The sequence below is a fragment of the Phocoena phocoena genome, chromosome 19 (genome assembly GCF_963924675.1).
Source record: "Phocoena phocoena chromosome 19, mPhoPho1.1, whole genome shotgun sequence".
NCBI lineage: Eukaryota > Metazoa > Chordata > Mammalia > Artiodactyla > Phocoenidae > Phocoena > Phocoena phocoena.
The window spans coordinates 39,779,937-39,794,632 of NC_089237.1; the positions used below are offsets into that span (position 1 = coordinate 39,779,937).

General features: G+C 77.0%; 14 non-coding genes across 14 annotated transcripts; all 14 read right to left on the reverse strand.

The window, feature by feature from the left end:
* Window positions 1–354: 354 nt before the first annotated feature.
* LOC136139286 (5S ribosomal RNA) lies at window positions 355–473 on the reverse strand. The gene has a single exon (XR_010656827.1). It is a non-coding gene; the product is annotated as a 5S ribosomal RNA (ribosomal RNA).
* A 924-nt stretch (window positions 474–1,397) lies between these two features.
* LOC136139287 (5S ribosomal RNA) lies at window positions 1,398–1,516 on the reverse strand. The gene has a single exon (XR_010656828.1). It is a non-coding gene; the product is annotated as a 5S ribosomal RNA (ribosomal RNA).
* A 901-nt stretch (window positions 1,517–2,417) lies between these two features.
* Window positions 2,418–2,536, reverse strand: LOC136139288 (5S ribosomal RNA). The gene has a single exon (XR_010656829.1). It is a non-coding gene; the product is annotated as a 5S ribosomal RNA (ribosomal RNA).
* Window positions 2,537–3,437: 901 nt separating this feature from the next.
* On the reverse strand, window positions 3,438–3,556 carry LOC136139289 (5S ribosomal RNA). Its single transcript, XR_010656830.1, has one exon. It is a non-coding gene; the product is annotated as a 5S ribosomal RNA (ribosomal RNA).
* A 901-nt stretch (window positions 3,557–4,457) lies between these two features.
* On the reverse strand, window positions 4,458–4,576 carry LOC136139290 (5S ribosomal RNA). The gene has a single exon (XR_010656831.1). It is a non-coding gene; the product is annotated as a 5S ribosomal RNA (ribosomal RNA).
* A 901-nt stretch (window positions 4,577–5,477) lies between these two features.
* On the reverse strand, window positions 5,478–5,596 carry LOC136139291 (5S ribosomal RNA). The gene has a single exon (XR_010656832.1). It is a non-coding gene; the product is annotated as a 5S ribosomal RNA (ribosomal RNA).
* A 901-nt stretch (window positions 5,597–6,497) lies between these two features.
* Window positions 6,498–6,616, reverse strand: LOC136139292 (5S ribosomal RNA). The gene has a single exon (XR_010656833.1). It is a non-coding gene; the product is annotated as a 5S ribosomal RNA (ribosomal RNA).
* A 901-nt stretch (window positions 6,617–7,517) lies between these two features.
* Window positions 7,518–7,636, reverse strand: LOC136139294 (5S ribosomal RNA). The gene has a single exon (XR_010656835.1). It is a non-coding gene; the product is annotated as a 5S ribosomal RNA (ribosomal RNA).
* Window positions 7,637–8,560: 924 nt separating this feature from the next.
* Window positions 8,561–8,679, reverse strand: LOC136139420 (5S ribosomal RNA). Its single transcript, XR_010656957.1, has one exon. It is a non-coding gene; the product is annotated as a 5S ribosomal RNA (ribosomal RNA).
* Window positions 8,680–9,603: 924 nt separating this feature from the next.
* On the reverse strand, window positions 9,604–9,722 carry LOC136139295 (5S ribosomal RNA). The gene has a single exon (XR_010656836.1). It is a non-coding gene; the product is annotated as a 5S ribosomal RNA (ribosomal RNA).
* Window positions 9,723–10,623: 901 nt separating this feature from the next.
* Window positions 10,624–10,742, reverse strand: LOC136139297 (5S ribosomal RNA). Its single transcript, XR_010656837.1, has one exon. It is a non-coding gene; the product is annotated as a 5S ribosomal RNA (ribosomal RNA).
* Window positions 10,743–11,643: 901 nt separating this feature from the next.
* On the reverse strand, window positions 11,644–11,762 carry LOC136139298 (5S ribosomal RNA). The gene has a single exon (XR_010656838.1). It is a non-coding gene; the product is annotated as a 5S ribosomal RNA (ribosomal RNA).
* Window positions 11,763–12,663: 901 nt separating this feature from the next.
* Window positions 12,664–12,782, reverse strand: LOC136139299 (5S ribosomal RNA). Its single transcript, XR_010656839.1, has one exon. It is a non-coding gene; the product is annotated as a 5S ribosomal RNA (ribosomal RNA).
* A 924-nt stretch (window positions 12,783–13,706) lies between these two features.
* LOC136139300 (5S ribosomal RNA) lies at window positions 13,707–13,825 on the reverse strand. The gene has a single exon (XR_010656840.1). It is a non-coding gene; the product is annotated as a 5S ribosomal RNA (ribosomal RNA).
* Window positions 13,826–14,696: the final 871 nt, after the last annotated feature.

The window sequence follows — 14,696 nt, forward strand, 5'->3', positions numbered from 1 at the left end:
AGGGAGCTGTGGCGGGACACACCGGCGCACAGGTGGCGGCAGCGGGGCTGGGCGCCAGTGGGGGCGGCCAGGTGCAGGTCGAGGGGCTCGCTGGCCGAAAGGACGGCAACCGGGCCCGCGGCGGATTCTGGGTCCGGGCCAGCCACCCCGGGAGCGTCCGGGGTGCGGCTGCCTTCCGGGGCCGCCTTCTGGCCGCCCGGCCGGCCGGGCCGGCGGGGAGCGGCCCCTCCGGCGCACGCGCGCCGTGGTGGGAGGGGCCTGAGGAGGTGGGGCCTGCAGCGGGGCCCGGCGGGGGCGGAGCCGGCGGCCACCGCCCGCGGGCGAGTAAAGGAGAAGGCGGAGCGGGAGGCAAAAAGCCTACAGCACCCGGTATTCCCAGGCGGTCTCCCATCCAAGTACTAACCAGGCCCGACCCTGCTTAGCTTCCGAGATCAGACGAGATCGGGCGCGTTCAGGGTGGTATGGCCGTAGACGGGGGCGGGGACCGCGGGCTGCCTCTTGAGGCCCAGTTGCGCTGGCGCTGGCGCCTTAGGGCCAGCCAGCCCGGCGGTCAGCCCGCCCCGGCGGGACCCCGCCGCCCGCCCAGGCAGGGGGAACGGACGTCTCGGGTATCGGGCGGTGGCGGAGGGTTTGGCCACCACCTCCCAGCCGAGGGCCGGCGTGACCCAGCAAACCCTTCGGCGCTTGGCGCCCCGCCCAAGATCCCGCACGTCGCTCACAGGGACGTGGCCCCGGAGGCTTCGGGGCCCGGGGCCCGCGGTCCCTGGGGCATCGCCCCTGCCCGCCCACGCGGCGCTAGGCGCAGCCCGGCCGCAGCCCGGGCCGGCCCTGCTGCCCGACTGCAGCTGGCCCGAAGCCACTGGGAGCCACCATTGCGTCGCCACGGCCCCTCAGCCCCGGCAAGGCCACCCTTGCCCGCACACCACCCGCCGAGCTCAGGAGCCCGCCCCTGGTGGCCGGCAGGCCCGGGGAAGCGGCCCCGGCCCTCGATCCCGCTCCCGCACCCGGCCGCGGCGACACGGCGGAGGCGGGGCTTCTGCCGGAGGGAGCTGTGGCGGGACACACCGGCGCACAGGTGGCGGCAGCGGGGCTGGGCGCCAGTGGGGGCGGCCAGGTGCAGGTCGAGGGGCTCGCTGGCCGAAAGGACGGCAACCGGGCCCGCGGCGGATTCTGGGTCCGGGCCAGCCACCCCGGGAGCGTCCGGGGTGCGGCTGCCTTCCGGGGCCGCCTTCTGGCCGCCCGGCCGGCCGGGCCGGCGGGGAGCGGCCCCTCCGGCGCACGCGCGCCGTGGTGGGAGGGGCCTGAGGAGGTGGGGCCTGCAGCGGGGCCCGGCGGGGGCGGAGCCGGCGGCCACCGCCCGCGGGCGAGTAAAGGAGAAGGCGGAGCGGGAGGCAAAAAGCCTACAGCACCCGGTATTCCCAGGCGGTCTCCCATCCAAGTACTAACCAGGCCCGACCCTGCTTAGCTTCCGAGATCAGACGAGATCGGGCGCGTTCAGGGTGGTATGGCCGTAGACGGGGGCGGGGACCGCGGGCTGCCTCTTGAGGCCCAGTTGCGCTGGCGCTGGCGCCTTAGGGCCAGCCAGCCCGGCGGTCAGCCCGCCCAGGCAGGGGGAACGGACGTCTCGGGTATCGGGCGGTGGCGGAGGGTTTGGCCACCACCTCCCAGCCGAGGGCCGGCGTGACCCAGCAAACCCTTCGGCGCTTGGCGCCCCGCCCAAGATCCCGCACGTCGCTCACAGGGACGTGGCCCCGGGGGCTTCGGGGCCCGGGGCCCGCGGTCCCTGGGGCATCGCCCCTGCCCGCCCACGCGGCGCTAGGCGCAGCCCGGCCGCAGCCCGGGCCGGCCCTGCTGCCCGACAGCAGCTGGCCCGAAGCCACTGGGAGCCACCATTGCGTCGCCACGGCCCCTCAGCCCCGGCAAGGCCACCCTTGCCCGCACACCACCCGCCGAGCTCAGGAGCCCGCCCCTGGTGGCCGGCAGGCCCGGGGAAGCGGCCCCGGCCCTCGATCCCGCTCCCGCACCCGGCCGCGGCGACACGGCGGAGGCGGGGCTTCTGCCGGAGGGAGCTGTGGCGGGACACACCGGCGCACAGGTGGCGGCAGCGGGGCTGGGCGCCAGTGGGGGCGGCCAGGTGCAGGTCGAGGGGCTCGCTGGCCGAAAGGACGGCAACCGGGCCCGCGGCGGATTCTGGGTCCGGGCCAGCCACCCCGGGAGCGTCCGGGGTGCGGCTGCCTTCCGGGGCCGCCTTCTGGCCGCCCGGCCGGCCGGGCCGGCGGGGAGCGGCCCCTCCGGCGCACGCGCGCCGTGGTGGGAGGGGCCTGAGGAGGTGGGGCCTGCAGCGGGGCCCGGCGGGGGCGGAGCCGGCGGCCACCGCCCGCGGGCGAGTAAAGGAGAAGGCGGAGCGGGAGGCAAAAAGCCTACAGCACCCGGTATTCCCAGGCGGTCTCCCATCCAAGTACTAACCAGGCCCGACCCTGCTTAGCTTCCGAGATCAGACGAGATCGGGCGCGTTCAGGGTGGTATGGCCGTAGACGGGGGCGGGGACCGCGGGCTGCCTCTTGAGGCCCAGTTGCGCTGGCGCTGGCGCCTTAGGGCCAGCCAGCCCGGCGGTCAGCCCGCCCAGGCAGGGGGAACGGACGTCTCGGGTATCGGGCGGTGGCGGAGGGTTTGGCCACCACCTCCCAGCCGAGGGCCGGCGTGACCCAGCAAACCCTTCGGCGCTTGGCGCCCCGCCCAAGATCCCGCACGTCGCTCACAGGGACGTGGCCCCGGGGGCTTCGGGGCCCGGGGCCCGCGGTCCCTGGGGCATCGCCCCTGCCCGCCCACGCGGCGCTAGGCGCAGCCCGGCCGCAGCCCGGGCCGGCCCTGCTGCCCGACAGCAGCTGGCCCGAAGCCACTGGGAGCCACCATTGCGTCGCCACGGCCCCTCAGCCCCGGCAAGGCCACCCTTGCCCGCACACCACCCGCCGAGCTCAGGAGCCCGCCCCTGGTGGCCGGCAGGCCCGGGGAAGCGGCCCCGGCCCTCGATCCCGCTCCCGCACCCGGCCGCGGCGACACGGCGGAGGCGGGGCTTCTGCCGGAGGGAGCTGTGGTGGGACACACCGGCGCACAGGTGGCGGCAGCGGGGCTGGGCGCCAGTGGGGGCGGCCAGGTGCAGGTCGAGGGGCTCGCTGGCCGAAAGGACGGCAACCGGGCCCGCGGCGGATTCTGGGTCCGGGCCAGCCACCCCGGGAGCGTCCGGGGTGCGGCTGCCTTCCGGGGCCGCCTTCTGGCCGCCCGGCCGGCCGGGCCGGCGGGGAGCGGCCCCTCCGGCGCACGCGCGCCGTGGTGGGAGGGGCCTGAGGAGGTGGGGCCTGCAGCGGGGCCCGGCGGGGGCGGAGCCGGCGGCCACCGCCCGCGGGCGAGTAAAGGAGAAGGCGGAGCGGGAGGCAAAAAGCCTACAGCACCCGGTATTCCCAGGCGGTCTCCCATCCAAGTACTAACCAGGCCCGACCCTGCTTAGCTTCCGAGATCAGACGAGATCGGGCGCGTTCAGGGTGGTATGGCCGTAGACGGGGGCGGGGACCGCGGGCTGCCTCTTGAGGCCCAGTTGCGCTGGCGCTGGCGCCTTAGGGCCAGCCAGCCCGGCGGTCAGCCCGCCCAGGCAGGGGGAACGGACGTCTCGGGTATCGGGCGGTGGCGGAGGGTTTGGCCACCACCTCCCAGCCGAGGGCCGGCGTGACCCAGCAAACCCTTCGGCGCTTGGCGCCCCGCCCAAGATCCCGCACGTCGCTCACAGGGACGTGGCCCCGGGGGCTTCGGGGCCCGGGGCCCGCGGTCCCTGGGGCATCGCCCCTGCCCGCCCACGCGGCGCTAGGCGCAGCCCGGCCGCAGCCCGGGCCGGCCCTGCTGCCCGACAGCAGCTGGCCCGAAGCCACTGGGAGCCACCATTGCGTCGCCACGGCCCCTCAGCCCCGGCAAGGCCACCCTTGCCCGCACACCACCCGCCGAGCTCAGGAGCCCGCCCCTGGTGGCCGGCAGGCCCGGGGAAGCGGCCCCGGCCCTCGATCCCGCTCCCGCACCCGGCCGCGGCGACACGGCGGAGGCGGGGCTTCTGCCGGAGGGAGCTGTGGCGGGACACACCGGCGCACAGGTGGCGGCAGCGGGGCTGGGCGCCAGTGGGGGTGGCCAGGTGCAGGTCGAGGGGCTCGCTGGCCGAAAGGACGGCAACCGGGCCCGCGGCGGATTCTGGGTCCGGGCCAGCCACCCCGGGAGCGTCCGGGGTGCGGCTGCCTTCCGGGGCCGCCTTCTGGCCGCCCGGCCGGCCGGGCCGGCGGGGAGCGGCCCCTCCGGCGCACGCGCGCCGTGGTGGGAGGGGCCTGAGGAGGTGGGGCCTGCAGCGGGGCCCGGCGGGGGCGGAGCCGGCGGCCACCGCCCGCGGGCGAGTAAAGGAGAAGGCGGAGCGGGAGGCAAAAAGCCTACAGCACCCGGTATTCCCAGGCGGTCTCCCATCCAAGTACTAACCAGGCCCGACCCTGCTTAGCTTCCGAGATCAGACGAGATCGGGCGCGTTCAGGGTGGTATGGCCGTAGACGGGGGCGGGGACCGCGGGCTGCCTCTTGAGGCCCAGTTGCGCTGGCGCTGGCGCCTTAGGGCCAGCCAGCCCGGCGGTCAGCCCGCCCAGGCAGGGGGAACGGACGTCTCGGGTATCGGGCGGTGGCGGAGGGTTTGGCCACCACCTCCCAGCCGAGGGCCGGCGTGACCCAGCAAACCCTTCGGCGCTTGGCGCCCCGCCCAAGATCCCGCACGTCGCTCACAGGGACGTGGCCCCGGAGGCTTCGGGGCCCGGGGCCCGCGGTCCCTGGGGCATCGCCCCTGCCCGCCCACGCGGCGCTAGGCGCAGCCCGGCCGCAGCCCGGGCCGGCCCTGCTGCCCGACTGCAGCTGGCCCGAAGCCACTGGGAGCCACCATTGCGTCGCCACGGCCCCTCAGCCCCGGCAAGGCCACCCTTGCCCGCACACCACCCGCCGAGCTCAGGAGCCCGCCCCTGGTGGCCGGCAGGCCCGGGGAAGCGGCCCCGGCCCTCGATCCCGCTCCCGCACCCGGCCGCGGCGACACGGCGGAGGCGGGGCTTCTGCCGGAGGGAGCTGTGGCGGGACACACCGGCGCACAGGTGGCGGCAGCGGGGCTGGGCGCCAGTGGGGGCGGCCAGGTGCAGGTCGAGGGGCTCGCTGGCCGAAAGGACGGCAACCGGGCCCGCGGCGGATTCTGGGTCCGGGCCAGCCACCCCGGGAGCGTCCGGGGTGCGGCTGCCTTCCGGGGCCGCCTTCTGGCCGCCCGGCCGGCCGGGCCGGCGGGGAGCGGCCCCTCCGGCGCACGCGCGCCGTGGTGGGAGGGGCCTGAGGAGGTGGGGCCTGCAGCGGGGCCCGGCGGGGGCGGAGCCGGCGGCCACCGCCCGCGGGCGAGTAAAGGAGAAGGCGGAGCGGGAGGCAAAAAGCCTACAGCACCCGGTATTCCCAGGCGGTCTCCCATCCAAGTACTAACCAGGCCCGACCCTGCTTAGCTTCCGAGATCAGACGAGATCGGGCGCGTTCAGGGTGGTATGGCCGTAGACGGGGGCGGGGACCGCGGGCTGCCTCTTGAGGCCCAGTTGCGCTGGCGCTGGCGCCTTAGGGCCAGCCAGCCCGGCGGTCAGCCCGCCCAGGCAGGGGGAACGGACGTCTCGGGTATCGGGCGGTGGCGGAGGGTTTGGCCACCACCTCCCAGCCGAGGGCCGGCGTGACCCAGCAAACCCTTCGGCGCTTGGCGCCCCGCCCAAGATCCCGCACGTCGCTCACAGGGACGTGGCCCCGGGGGCTTCGGGGCCCGGGGCCCGCGGTCCCTGGGGCATCGCCCCTGCCCGCCCACGCGGCGCTAGGCGCAGCCCGGCCGCAGCCCGGGCCGGCCCTGCTGCCCGACAGCAGCTGGCCCGAAGCCACTGGGAGCCACCATTGCGTCGCCACGGCCCCTCAGCCCCGGCAAGGCCACCCTTGCCCGCACACCACCCGCCGAGCTCAGGAGCCCGCCCCTGGTGGCCGGCAGGCCCGGGGAAGCGGCCCCGGCCCTCGATCCCGCTCCCGCACCCGGCCGCGGCGACACGGCGGAGGCGGGGCTTCTGCCGGAGGGAGCTGTGGCGGGACACACCGGCGCACAGGTGGCGGCAGCGGGGCTGGGCGCCAGTGGGGGCGGCCAGGTGCAGGTCGAGGGGCTCGCTGGCCGAAAGGACGGCAACCGGGCCCGCGGCGGATTCTGGGTCCGGGCCAGCCACCCCGGGAGCGTCCGGGGTGCGGCTGCCTTCCGGGGCCGCCTTCTGGCCGCCCGGCCGGCCGGGCCGGCGGGGAGCGGCCCCTCCGGCGCACGCGCGCCGTGGTGGGAGGGGCCTGAGGAGGTGGGGCCTGCAGCGGGGCCCGGCGGGGGCGGAGCCGGCGGCCACCGCCCGCGGGCGAGTAAAGGAGAAGGCGGAGCGGGAGGCAAAAAGCCTACAGCACCCGGTATTCCCAGGCGGTCTCCCATCCAAGTACTAACCAGGCCCGACCCTGCTTAGCTTCCGAGATCAGACGAGATCGGGCGCGTTCAGGGTGGTATGGCCGTAGACGGGGGCGGGGACCGCGGGCTGCCTCTTGAGGCCCAGTTGCGCTGGCGCTGGCGCCTTAGGGCCAGCCAGCCCGGCGGTCAGCCCGCCCAGGCAGGGGGAACGGACGTCTCGGGTATCGGGCGGTGGCGGAGGGTTTGGCCACCACCTCCCAGCCGAGGGCCGGCGTGACCCAGCAAACCCTTCGGCGCTTGGCGCCCCGCCCAAGATCCCGCACGTCGCTCACAGGGACGTGGCCCCGGAGGCTTCGGGGCCCGGGGCCCGCGGTCCCTGGGGCATCGACCCTGCCCGCCCACGCGGCGCTAGGCGCAGCCCGGCCGCAGCCCGGGCCGGCCCTGCTGCCCGACAGCAGCTGGCCCGAAGCCACTGGGAGCCACCATTGCGTCGCCACAGCCCCTCAGCCCCGGCAAGGCCACCCTTGCCCGCACACCACCCGCCGAGCTCAGGAGCCCGCCCCTGGTGGCCGGCAGGCCCGGGGAAGCGGCCCCGGCCCTCGATCCCGCTCCCGCACCCGGCCGCGGCGACACGGCGGAGGCGGGGCTTCTGCCGGAGGGAGCTGTGGCGGGACACACCGGCGCACAGGTGGCGGCAGCGGGGCTGGGCGCCAGTGGGGGCGGCCAGGTGCAGGTCGAGGGGCTCGCTGGCCGAAAGGATGGCAACCGGGCCCGCGGCGGATTCTGGGTCCGGGCCAGCCACCCCGGGAGCGTCCGGGGTGCGGCTGCCTTCCGGGGCCGCCTTCTGGCCGCCCGGCCGGCCGGGCCGGCGGGGAGCGGCCCCTCCGGCGCACGCGCGCCGTGGTGGGAGGGGCCTGAGGTGGTGGGGCCTGCAGCGGGGCCCGGCGGGGGCGGAGCCGGCGGCCACCGCCCGCGGGCGAGTAAAGGAGAAGGCGGAGCGGGAGGCAAAAAGCCTACAGCACCCGGTATTCCCAGGCGGTCTCCCATCCAAGTACTAACCAGGCCCGACCCTGCTTAGCTTCCGAGATCAGACGAGATCGGGCGCGTTCAGGGTGGTATGGCCGTAGACGGGGGCGGGGACCGCGGGCTGCCTCTTGAGGCCCAGTTGCGCTGGCGCTGGCGCCTTAGGGCCAGCCAGCCCGGCGGTCAGCCCGCCCCGGCGGGACCCCGCCGCCCGCCCAGGCAGGGGGAACGGACGTCTCGGGTATCGGGCGGTGGCGGAGGGTTTGGCCACCACCTCCCAGCCGAGGGCCGGCGTGACCCAGCAAACCCTTCGGCGCTTGGCGCCCCGCCCAAGATCCCGCACGTCGCTCACAGGGACGTGGCCCCGGGGGCTTCGGGGCCCGGGGCCCGCGGTCCCTGGGGCATCGCCCCTGCCCGCCCACGCGGCGCTAGGCGCAGCCCGGCCGCAGCCCGGGCCGGCCCTGCTGCCCGACAGCAGCTGGCCCGAAGCCACTGGGAGCCACCATTGCGTCGCCACGGCCCCTCAGCCCCGGCAAGGCCACCCTTGCCCGCACACCACCCGCCGAGCTCAGGAGCCCGCCCCTGGTGGCCGGCAGGCCCGGGGAAGCGGCCCCGGCCCTCGATCCCGCTCCCGCACCCGGCCGCGGCGACATGGCGGAGGCGGGGCTTCTGCCGGAGGGAGCTGTGGCGGGACACACCGGCGCACAGGTGGCGGCAGCGGGGCTGGGCGCCAGTGGGGGCGGCCAGGTGCAGGTCGAGGGGCTCGCTGGCCGAAAGGACGGCAACCGGGCCCGCGGCGGATTCTGGGTCCGGGCCAGCCACCCCGGGAGCGTCCGGGGTGCGGCTGCCTTCCGGGGCCGCCTTCTGGCCGCCCGGCCGGCCGGGCCGGCGGGGAGCGGCCCCTCCGGCGCACGCGCGCCGTGGTGGGAGGGGCCTGAGGAGGTGGGGCCTGCAGCGGGGCCCGGCGGGGGCGGAGCCGGCGGCCACCGCCCGCGGGCGAGTAAAGGAGAAGGCGGAGCGGGAGGCAAAAAGCCTACAGCACCCGGTATTCCCAGGCGGTCTCCCATCCAAGTACTAACCAGGCCCGACCCTGCTTAGCTTCCGAGATCAGACGAGATCGGGCGCGTTCAGGGTGGTATGGCTGTAGACGGGGGCGGGGACCGCGGGCTGCCTCTTGAGGCCCAGTTGCGCTGGCGCTGGCGCCTTAGGGCCAGCCAGCCCGTCGGTCAGCCCGCCCCGGCGGGACCCCGCCGCCCGCCCAGGCAGGGGGAACGGACGTCTCGGGTATCGGGCGGTGGCGGAGGGTTTGGCCACCACCTCCCAGCCGAGGGCCGGCGTGACCCAGCAAACCCTTCGGCGCTTGGCGCCCCGCCCAAGATCCCGCACGTCGCTCACAGGGACGTGGCCCCGGAGGCTTCGGGGCCCGGGGCCCGCGGTCCCTGGGGCATCGCCCCTGCCCGCCCACGCGGCGCTAGGCGCAGCCCGGCCGCAGCCCGGGCCGGCCCTGCTGCCCGACTGCAGCTGGCCCGAAGCCACTGGGAGCCACCATTGCGTCGCCACGGCCCCTCAGCCCCGGCAAGGCCACCCTTGCCCGCACACCACCCGCCGAGCTCAGGAGCCCGCCCCTGGTGGCCGGCAGGCCCGGGGAAGCGGCCCCGGCCCTCGATCCCGCTCCCGCACCCGGCCGCGGCGACACGGCGGAGGCGGGGCTTCTGCCGGAGGGAGCTGTGGCGGGACACACCGGCGCACAGGTGGCGGCAGCGGGGCTGGGCGCCAGTGGGGGCGGCCAGGTGCAGGTCGAGGGGCTCGCTGGCCGAAAGGACGGCAACCGGGCCCGCGGCGGATTCTGGGTCCGGGCCAGCCACCCCGGGAGCGTCCGGGGTGCGGCTGCCTTCCGGGGCCGCCTTCTGGCCGCCCGGCCGGCCGGGCCGGCGGGGAGCGGCCCCTCCGGCGCACGCGCGCCGTGGTGGGAGGGGCCTGAGGAGGTGGGGCCTGCAGCGGGGCCCGGCGGGGGCGGAGCCGGCGGCCACCGCCCGCGGGCGAGTAAAGGAGAAGGCGGAGCGGGAGGCAAAAAGCCTACAGCACCCGGTATTCCCAGGCGGTCTCCCATCCAAGTACTAACCAGGCCCGACCCTGCTTAGCTTCCGAGATCAGACGAGATCGGGCGCGTTCAGGGTGGTATGGCCGTAGACGGGGGCGGGGACCGCGGGCTGCCTCTTGAGGCCCAGTTGCGCTGGCGCTGGCGCCTTAGGGCCAGCCAGCCCGGCGGTCAGCCCGCCCAGGCAGGGGGAACGGACGTCTCGGGTATCGGGCGGTGGCGGAGGGTTTGGCCACCACCTCCCAGCCGAGGGCCGGCGTGACCCAGCAAACCCTTCGGCGCTTGGCGCCCCGCCCAAGATCCCGCACGTCGCTCACAGGGACGTGGCCCCGGGGGCTTCGGGGCCCGGGGCCCGCGGTCCCTGGGGCATCGCCCCTGCCCGCCCACGCGGCGCTAGGCGCAGCCCGGCCGCAGCCCGGGCCGGCCCTGCTGCCCGACAGCAGCTGGCCCGAAGCCACTGGGAGCCACCATTGCGTCGCCACGGCCCCTCAGCCCCGGCAAGGCCACCCTTGCCCGCACACCACCCGCCGAGCTCAGGAGCCCGCCCCTGGTGGCCGGCAGGCCCGGGGAAGCGGCCCCGGCCCTCGATCCCGCTCCCGCACCCGGCCGCGGCGACACGGCGGAGGCGGGGCTTCTGCCGGAGGGAGCTGTGGCGGGACACACCGGCGCACAGGTGGCGGCAGCGGGGCTGGGCGCCAGTGGGGGCGGCCAGGTGCAGGTCGAGGGGCTCGCTGGCCGAAAGGACGGCAACCGGGCCCGCGGCGGATTCTGGGTCCGGGCCAGCCACCCCGGGAGCGTCCGGGGTGCGGCTGCCTTCCGGGGCCGCCTTCTGGCCGCCCGGCCGGCCGGGCCGGCGGGGAGCGGCCCCTCCGGCGCACGCGCGCCGTGGTGGGAGGGGCCTGAGGAGGTGGGGCCTGCAGCGGGGCCCGGCGGGGGCGGAGCCGGCGGCCACCGCCCGCGGGCGAGTAAAGGAGAAGGCGGAGCGGGAGGCAAAAAGCCTACAGCACCCGGTATTCCCAGGCGGTCTCCCATCCAAGTACTAACCAGGCCCGACCCTGCTTAGCTTCCGAGATCAGACGAGATCGGGCGCGTTCAGGGTGGTATGGCCGTAGACGGGGGCGGGGACCGCGGGCTGCCTCTTGAGGCCCAGTTGCGCTGGCGCTGGCGCCTTAGGGCCAGCCAGCCCGGCGGTCAGCCCGCCCAGGCAGGGGGAACGGACGTCTCGGGTATCGGGCGGTGGTGGAGGGTTTGGCCACCACCTCCCAGCCGAGGGCCGGCGTGACCCAGCAAACCCTTCGGCGCTTGGCGCCCCGCCCAAGATCCCGCACGTCGCTCACAGGGACGTGGCCCCGGGGGCTTCGGGGCCCGGGGCCCGCGGTCCCTGGGGCATCGCCCCTGCCCGCCCACGCGGCGCTAGGCGCAGCCCGGCCGCAGCCCGGGCCGGCCCTGCTGCCCGACAGCAGCTGGCCCGAAGCCACTGGGAGCCACCATTGCGTCGCCACGGCCCCTCAGCCCCGGCAAGGCCACCCTTGCCCGCACACCACCCGCCGAGCTCAGGAGCCCGCCCCTGGTGGCCGGCAGGCCCGGGGAAGCGGCCCCGGCCCTCGATCCCGCTCCCGCACCCGGCCGCGGCGACACGGCGGAGGCGGGGCTTCTGCCGGAGGGAGCTGTGGCGGGACACACCGGCGCACAGGTGGCGGCAGCGGGGCTGGGCGCCAGTGGGGGTGGCCAGGTGCAGGTCGAGGGGCTCGCTGGCCGAAAGGACGGCAACCGGGCCCGCGGCGGATTCTGGGTCCGGGCCAGCCACCCCGGGAGCGTCCGGGGTGCGGCTGCCTTCCGGGGCCGCCTTCTGGCCGCCCGGCCGGCCGGGCCGGCGGGGAGCGGCCCCTCCGGCGCACGCGCGCCGTGGTGGGAGGGGCCTGAGGAGGTGGGGCCTGCAGCGGGGCCCGGCGGGGGCGGAGCCGGCGGCCACCGCCCGCGGGCGAGTAAAGGAGAAGGCGGAGCGGGAGGCAAAAAGCCTACAGCACCCGGTATTCCCAGGCGGTCTCCCATCCAAGTACTAACCAGGCCCGACCCTGCTTAGCTTCCGAGATCAGACGAGATCGGGCGCGTTCAGGGTGGTATGGCCGTAGACGGGGGCGGGGACCGCGGGCTGCCTCTTGAGGCCCAGTTGCGCTGGCGCTGGCGCCTTAGGGCCAGCCAGCCCGGCGGTCAGCCCGCCCAGGCAGGGGGAACGGACGTCTCGGGTATCGGGCGGTGGCGGAGGGTTTGGCCACCACCTCCCAGCCGAGGGCCGGCGTGACCCAGCAAACCCTTCGGCGCTTGGCGCCCCGCCCAAGATCCCGCACGTCGCTCACAGGGACGTGGCCCCGGAGGCTTCGGGGCCCGGGGCCCGCGGTCCCTGGGGCATCGCCCCTGCCCGCCCACGCGGCGCTAGGCGCAGCCCGGCCGCAGCCCGGGCCGGCCCTGCTGCCCGACTGCAGCTGGCCCGAAGCCACTGGGAGCCACCATTGCGTCGCCACGGCCCCTCAGCCCCGGCAAGGCCACCCTTGCCCGCACACCACCCGCCGAGCTCAGGAGCCCGCCCCTGGTGGCCGGCAGGCCCGGGGAAGCGGCCCCGGCCCTCGATCCCGCTCCCGCACCCGGCCGCGGTGACACGGCGGAGGCGGGGCTTCTGCCGGAGGGAGCTGTGGCGGGACACACCGGCGCACAGGTGGCGGCAGCGGGGCTGGGCGCCAGTGGGGGCGGCCAGGTGCAGGTCGAGGGGCTCGCTGGCCGAAAGGACGGCAACCGGGCCCGCGGCGGATTCTGGGTCCGGGCCAGCCACCCCGGGAGCGTCCGGGGTGCGGCTGCCTTCCGGGGCCGCCTTCTGGCCGCCCGGCCGGCCGGGCCGGCGGGGAGCGGCCCCTCCGGCGCACGCGCGCCGTGGTGGGAGGGGCCTGAGGAGGTGGGGCCTGCAGCGGGGCCCGGCGGGGGCGGAGCCGGCGGCCACCGCCCGCGGGCGAGTAAAGGAGAAGGCGGAGCGGGAGGCAAAAAGCCTACAGCACCCGGTATTCCCAGGCGGTCTCCCATCCAAGTACTAACCAGGCCCGACCCTGCTTAGCTTCCGAGATCAGACGAGATCGGGCGCGTTCAGGGTGGTATGGCCGTAGACGGGGGCGGGGACCGCGGGCTGCCTCTTGAGGCCCAGTTGCGCTGGCGCTGGCGCCTTAGGGCCAGCCAGCCCGGCGGTCAGCCCGCCCCGGCGGGACCCCGCCGCCCGCCCAGGCAGGGGGAACGGACGTCTCGGGTATCGGGCGGTGGCGGAGGGTTTGGCCACCACCTCCCAGCCGAGGGCCGGCGTGACCCAGCAAACCCTTCGGCGCTTGGCGCCCCGCCCAAGATCCCGCACGTCGCTCACAGGGACGTGGCCCCGGGGGCTTCGGGGCCCGGGGCCCGCGGTCCCTGGGGCATCGCCCCTGCCCGCCCACGCGGCGCTAGGCACAGCCCGGCCGCAGCCCGGGCCGGCCCTGCTGCCCGACTGCAGCTGGCCCGAAGCCACTGGGAGCCACCATTGCGTCGCCACGGCCCCTCAGCCCCGGCAAGGCCACCCTTGCCCGCACACCACCCGCCGAGCTCAGGAGCCCGCCCCTGGTGGCCGGCAGGCCCGGGGAAGCGGCCCCGGCCCTCGATCCCGCTCCCGCACCCGGCCGCGGCGACACGGCGGAGGCGGGGCTTCTGCCGGAGGGAGCTGTGGCGGGACACACCGGCGCACAGGTGGCGGCAGCGGGGCTGGGCGCCAGTGGGGGCGGCCAGGTGCAGGTCGAGGGGCTCGCTGGCCGAAAGGACGGCAACCGGGCCCGCGGCGGATTCTGGGTCCGGGCCAGCCACCCCGGGAGCGTCCGGGGTGCGGCTGCCTTCCGGGGCCGCCTTCTGGCCGCCCGGCCGGCCGGGCCGGCGGGGAGCGGCCCCTCCGGCGCACGCGCGCCGTGGTGGGAGGGGCCTGAGGAGGTGGGGCCTGCAGCGGGGCCCGGCGGGGGCGGAGCCGGCGGCCACCGCCCGCGGGCGAGTAAAGGAGAAGGCGGAGCGGGAGGCAAAAAGCCTACAGCACCCGGTATTCCCAGGCGGTCTCCCATCCAAGTACTAACCAGGCCCGACCCTGCTTAGCTTCCGAGATCAGACGAGATCGGGCGCGTTCAGGGTGGTATGGCCGTAGACGGGGGCGGGGACCGCGGGCTGCCTCTTGAGGCCCAGTTGCGCTGGCGCTGGCGCCTTAGGGCCAGCCAGCCCGGCGGTCAGCCCGCCCCGGCGGGACCCCGCCGCCCGCCCAGGCAGGGGGAACGGACGTCTCGGGTATCGGGCGGTGGCGGAGGGTTTGGCCACCACCTCCCAGCCGAGGGCCGGCGTGACCCAGCAAACCCTTCGGCGCTTGGCGCCCCGCCCAAGATCCCGCACGTCGCTCACAGGGACGTGGCCCCGGGGGCTTCGGGGCCCGGGGCCCGCGGTCCCTGGGGCATCGCCCCTGCCCGCCCACGCGGCGCTAGGCGCAGCCCGGCCGCAGCCCGGGCCGGCCCTGCTGCCCGACAGCAGCTGGCCCGAAGCCACTGGGAGCCACCATTGCGTCGCCACGGCCCCTCAGCCCCGGCAAGGCCACCCTTGCCCGCACACCACCCGCCGAGCTCAGGAGCCCGCCCCTGGTGGCCGGCAGGCCCGGGGAAGCGGCCCCGGCCCTCGATCCCGCTCCCGCACCCGGCCGCGGCGACACGGCGGAGGCGGGGCTTCTGCCGGAGGGAGCTGTGGCGGGACACACCAGCGCACAGGTGGCGGCAGCGGGGCTGGGCGCCAGTGGGGGCGGCCAGGTGCAGGTCGAGGGGCTCGCTGGCCGAAAGGACGGCAACCGGGCCCGCGGCGGATTCTGGGTCCGGGCCAGCCACCCCGGGAGCGTCCGGGGTGCGGCTGCCTTCCGGGGCCGCCTTCTGGCCGCCCGGCCGGCCGGGCCGGCGGGGAGCGGCCCCTCCGGCGCACGCGCGCCGTGGTGGGAGGGGCCTGAGGAGGTGGGGCCTGCAGCGGGGCCCGGCGGGGGCGGAGC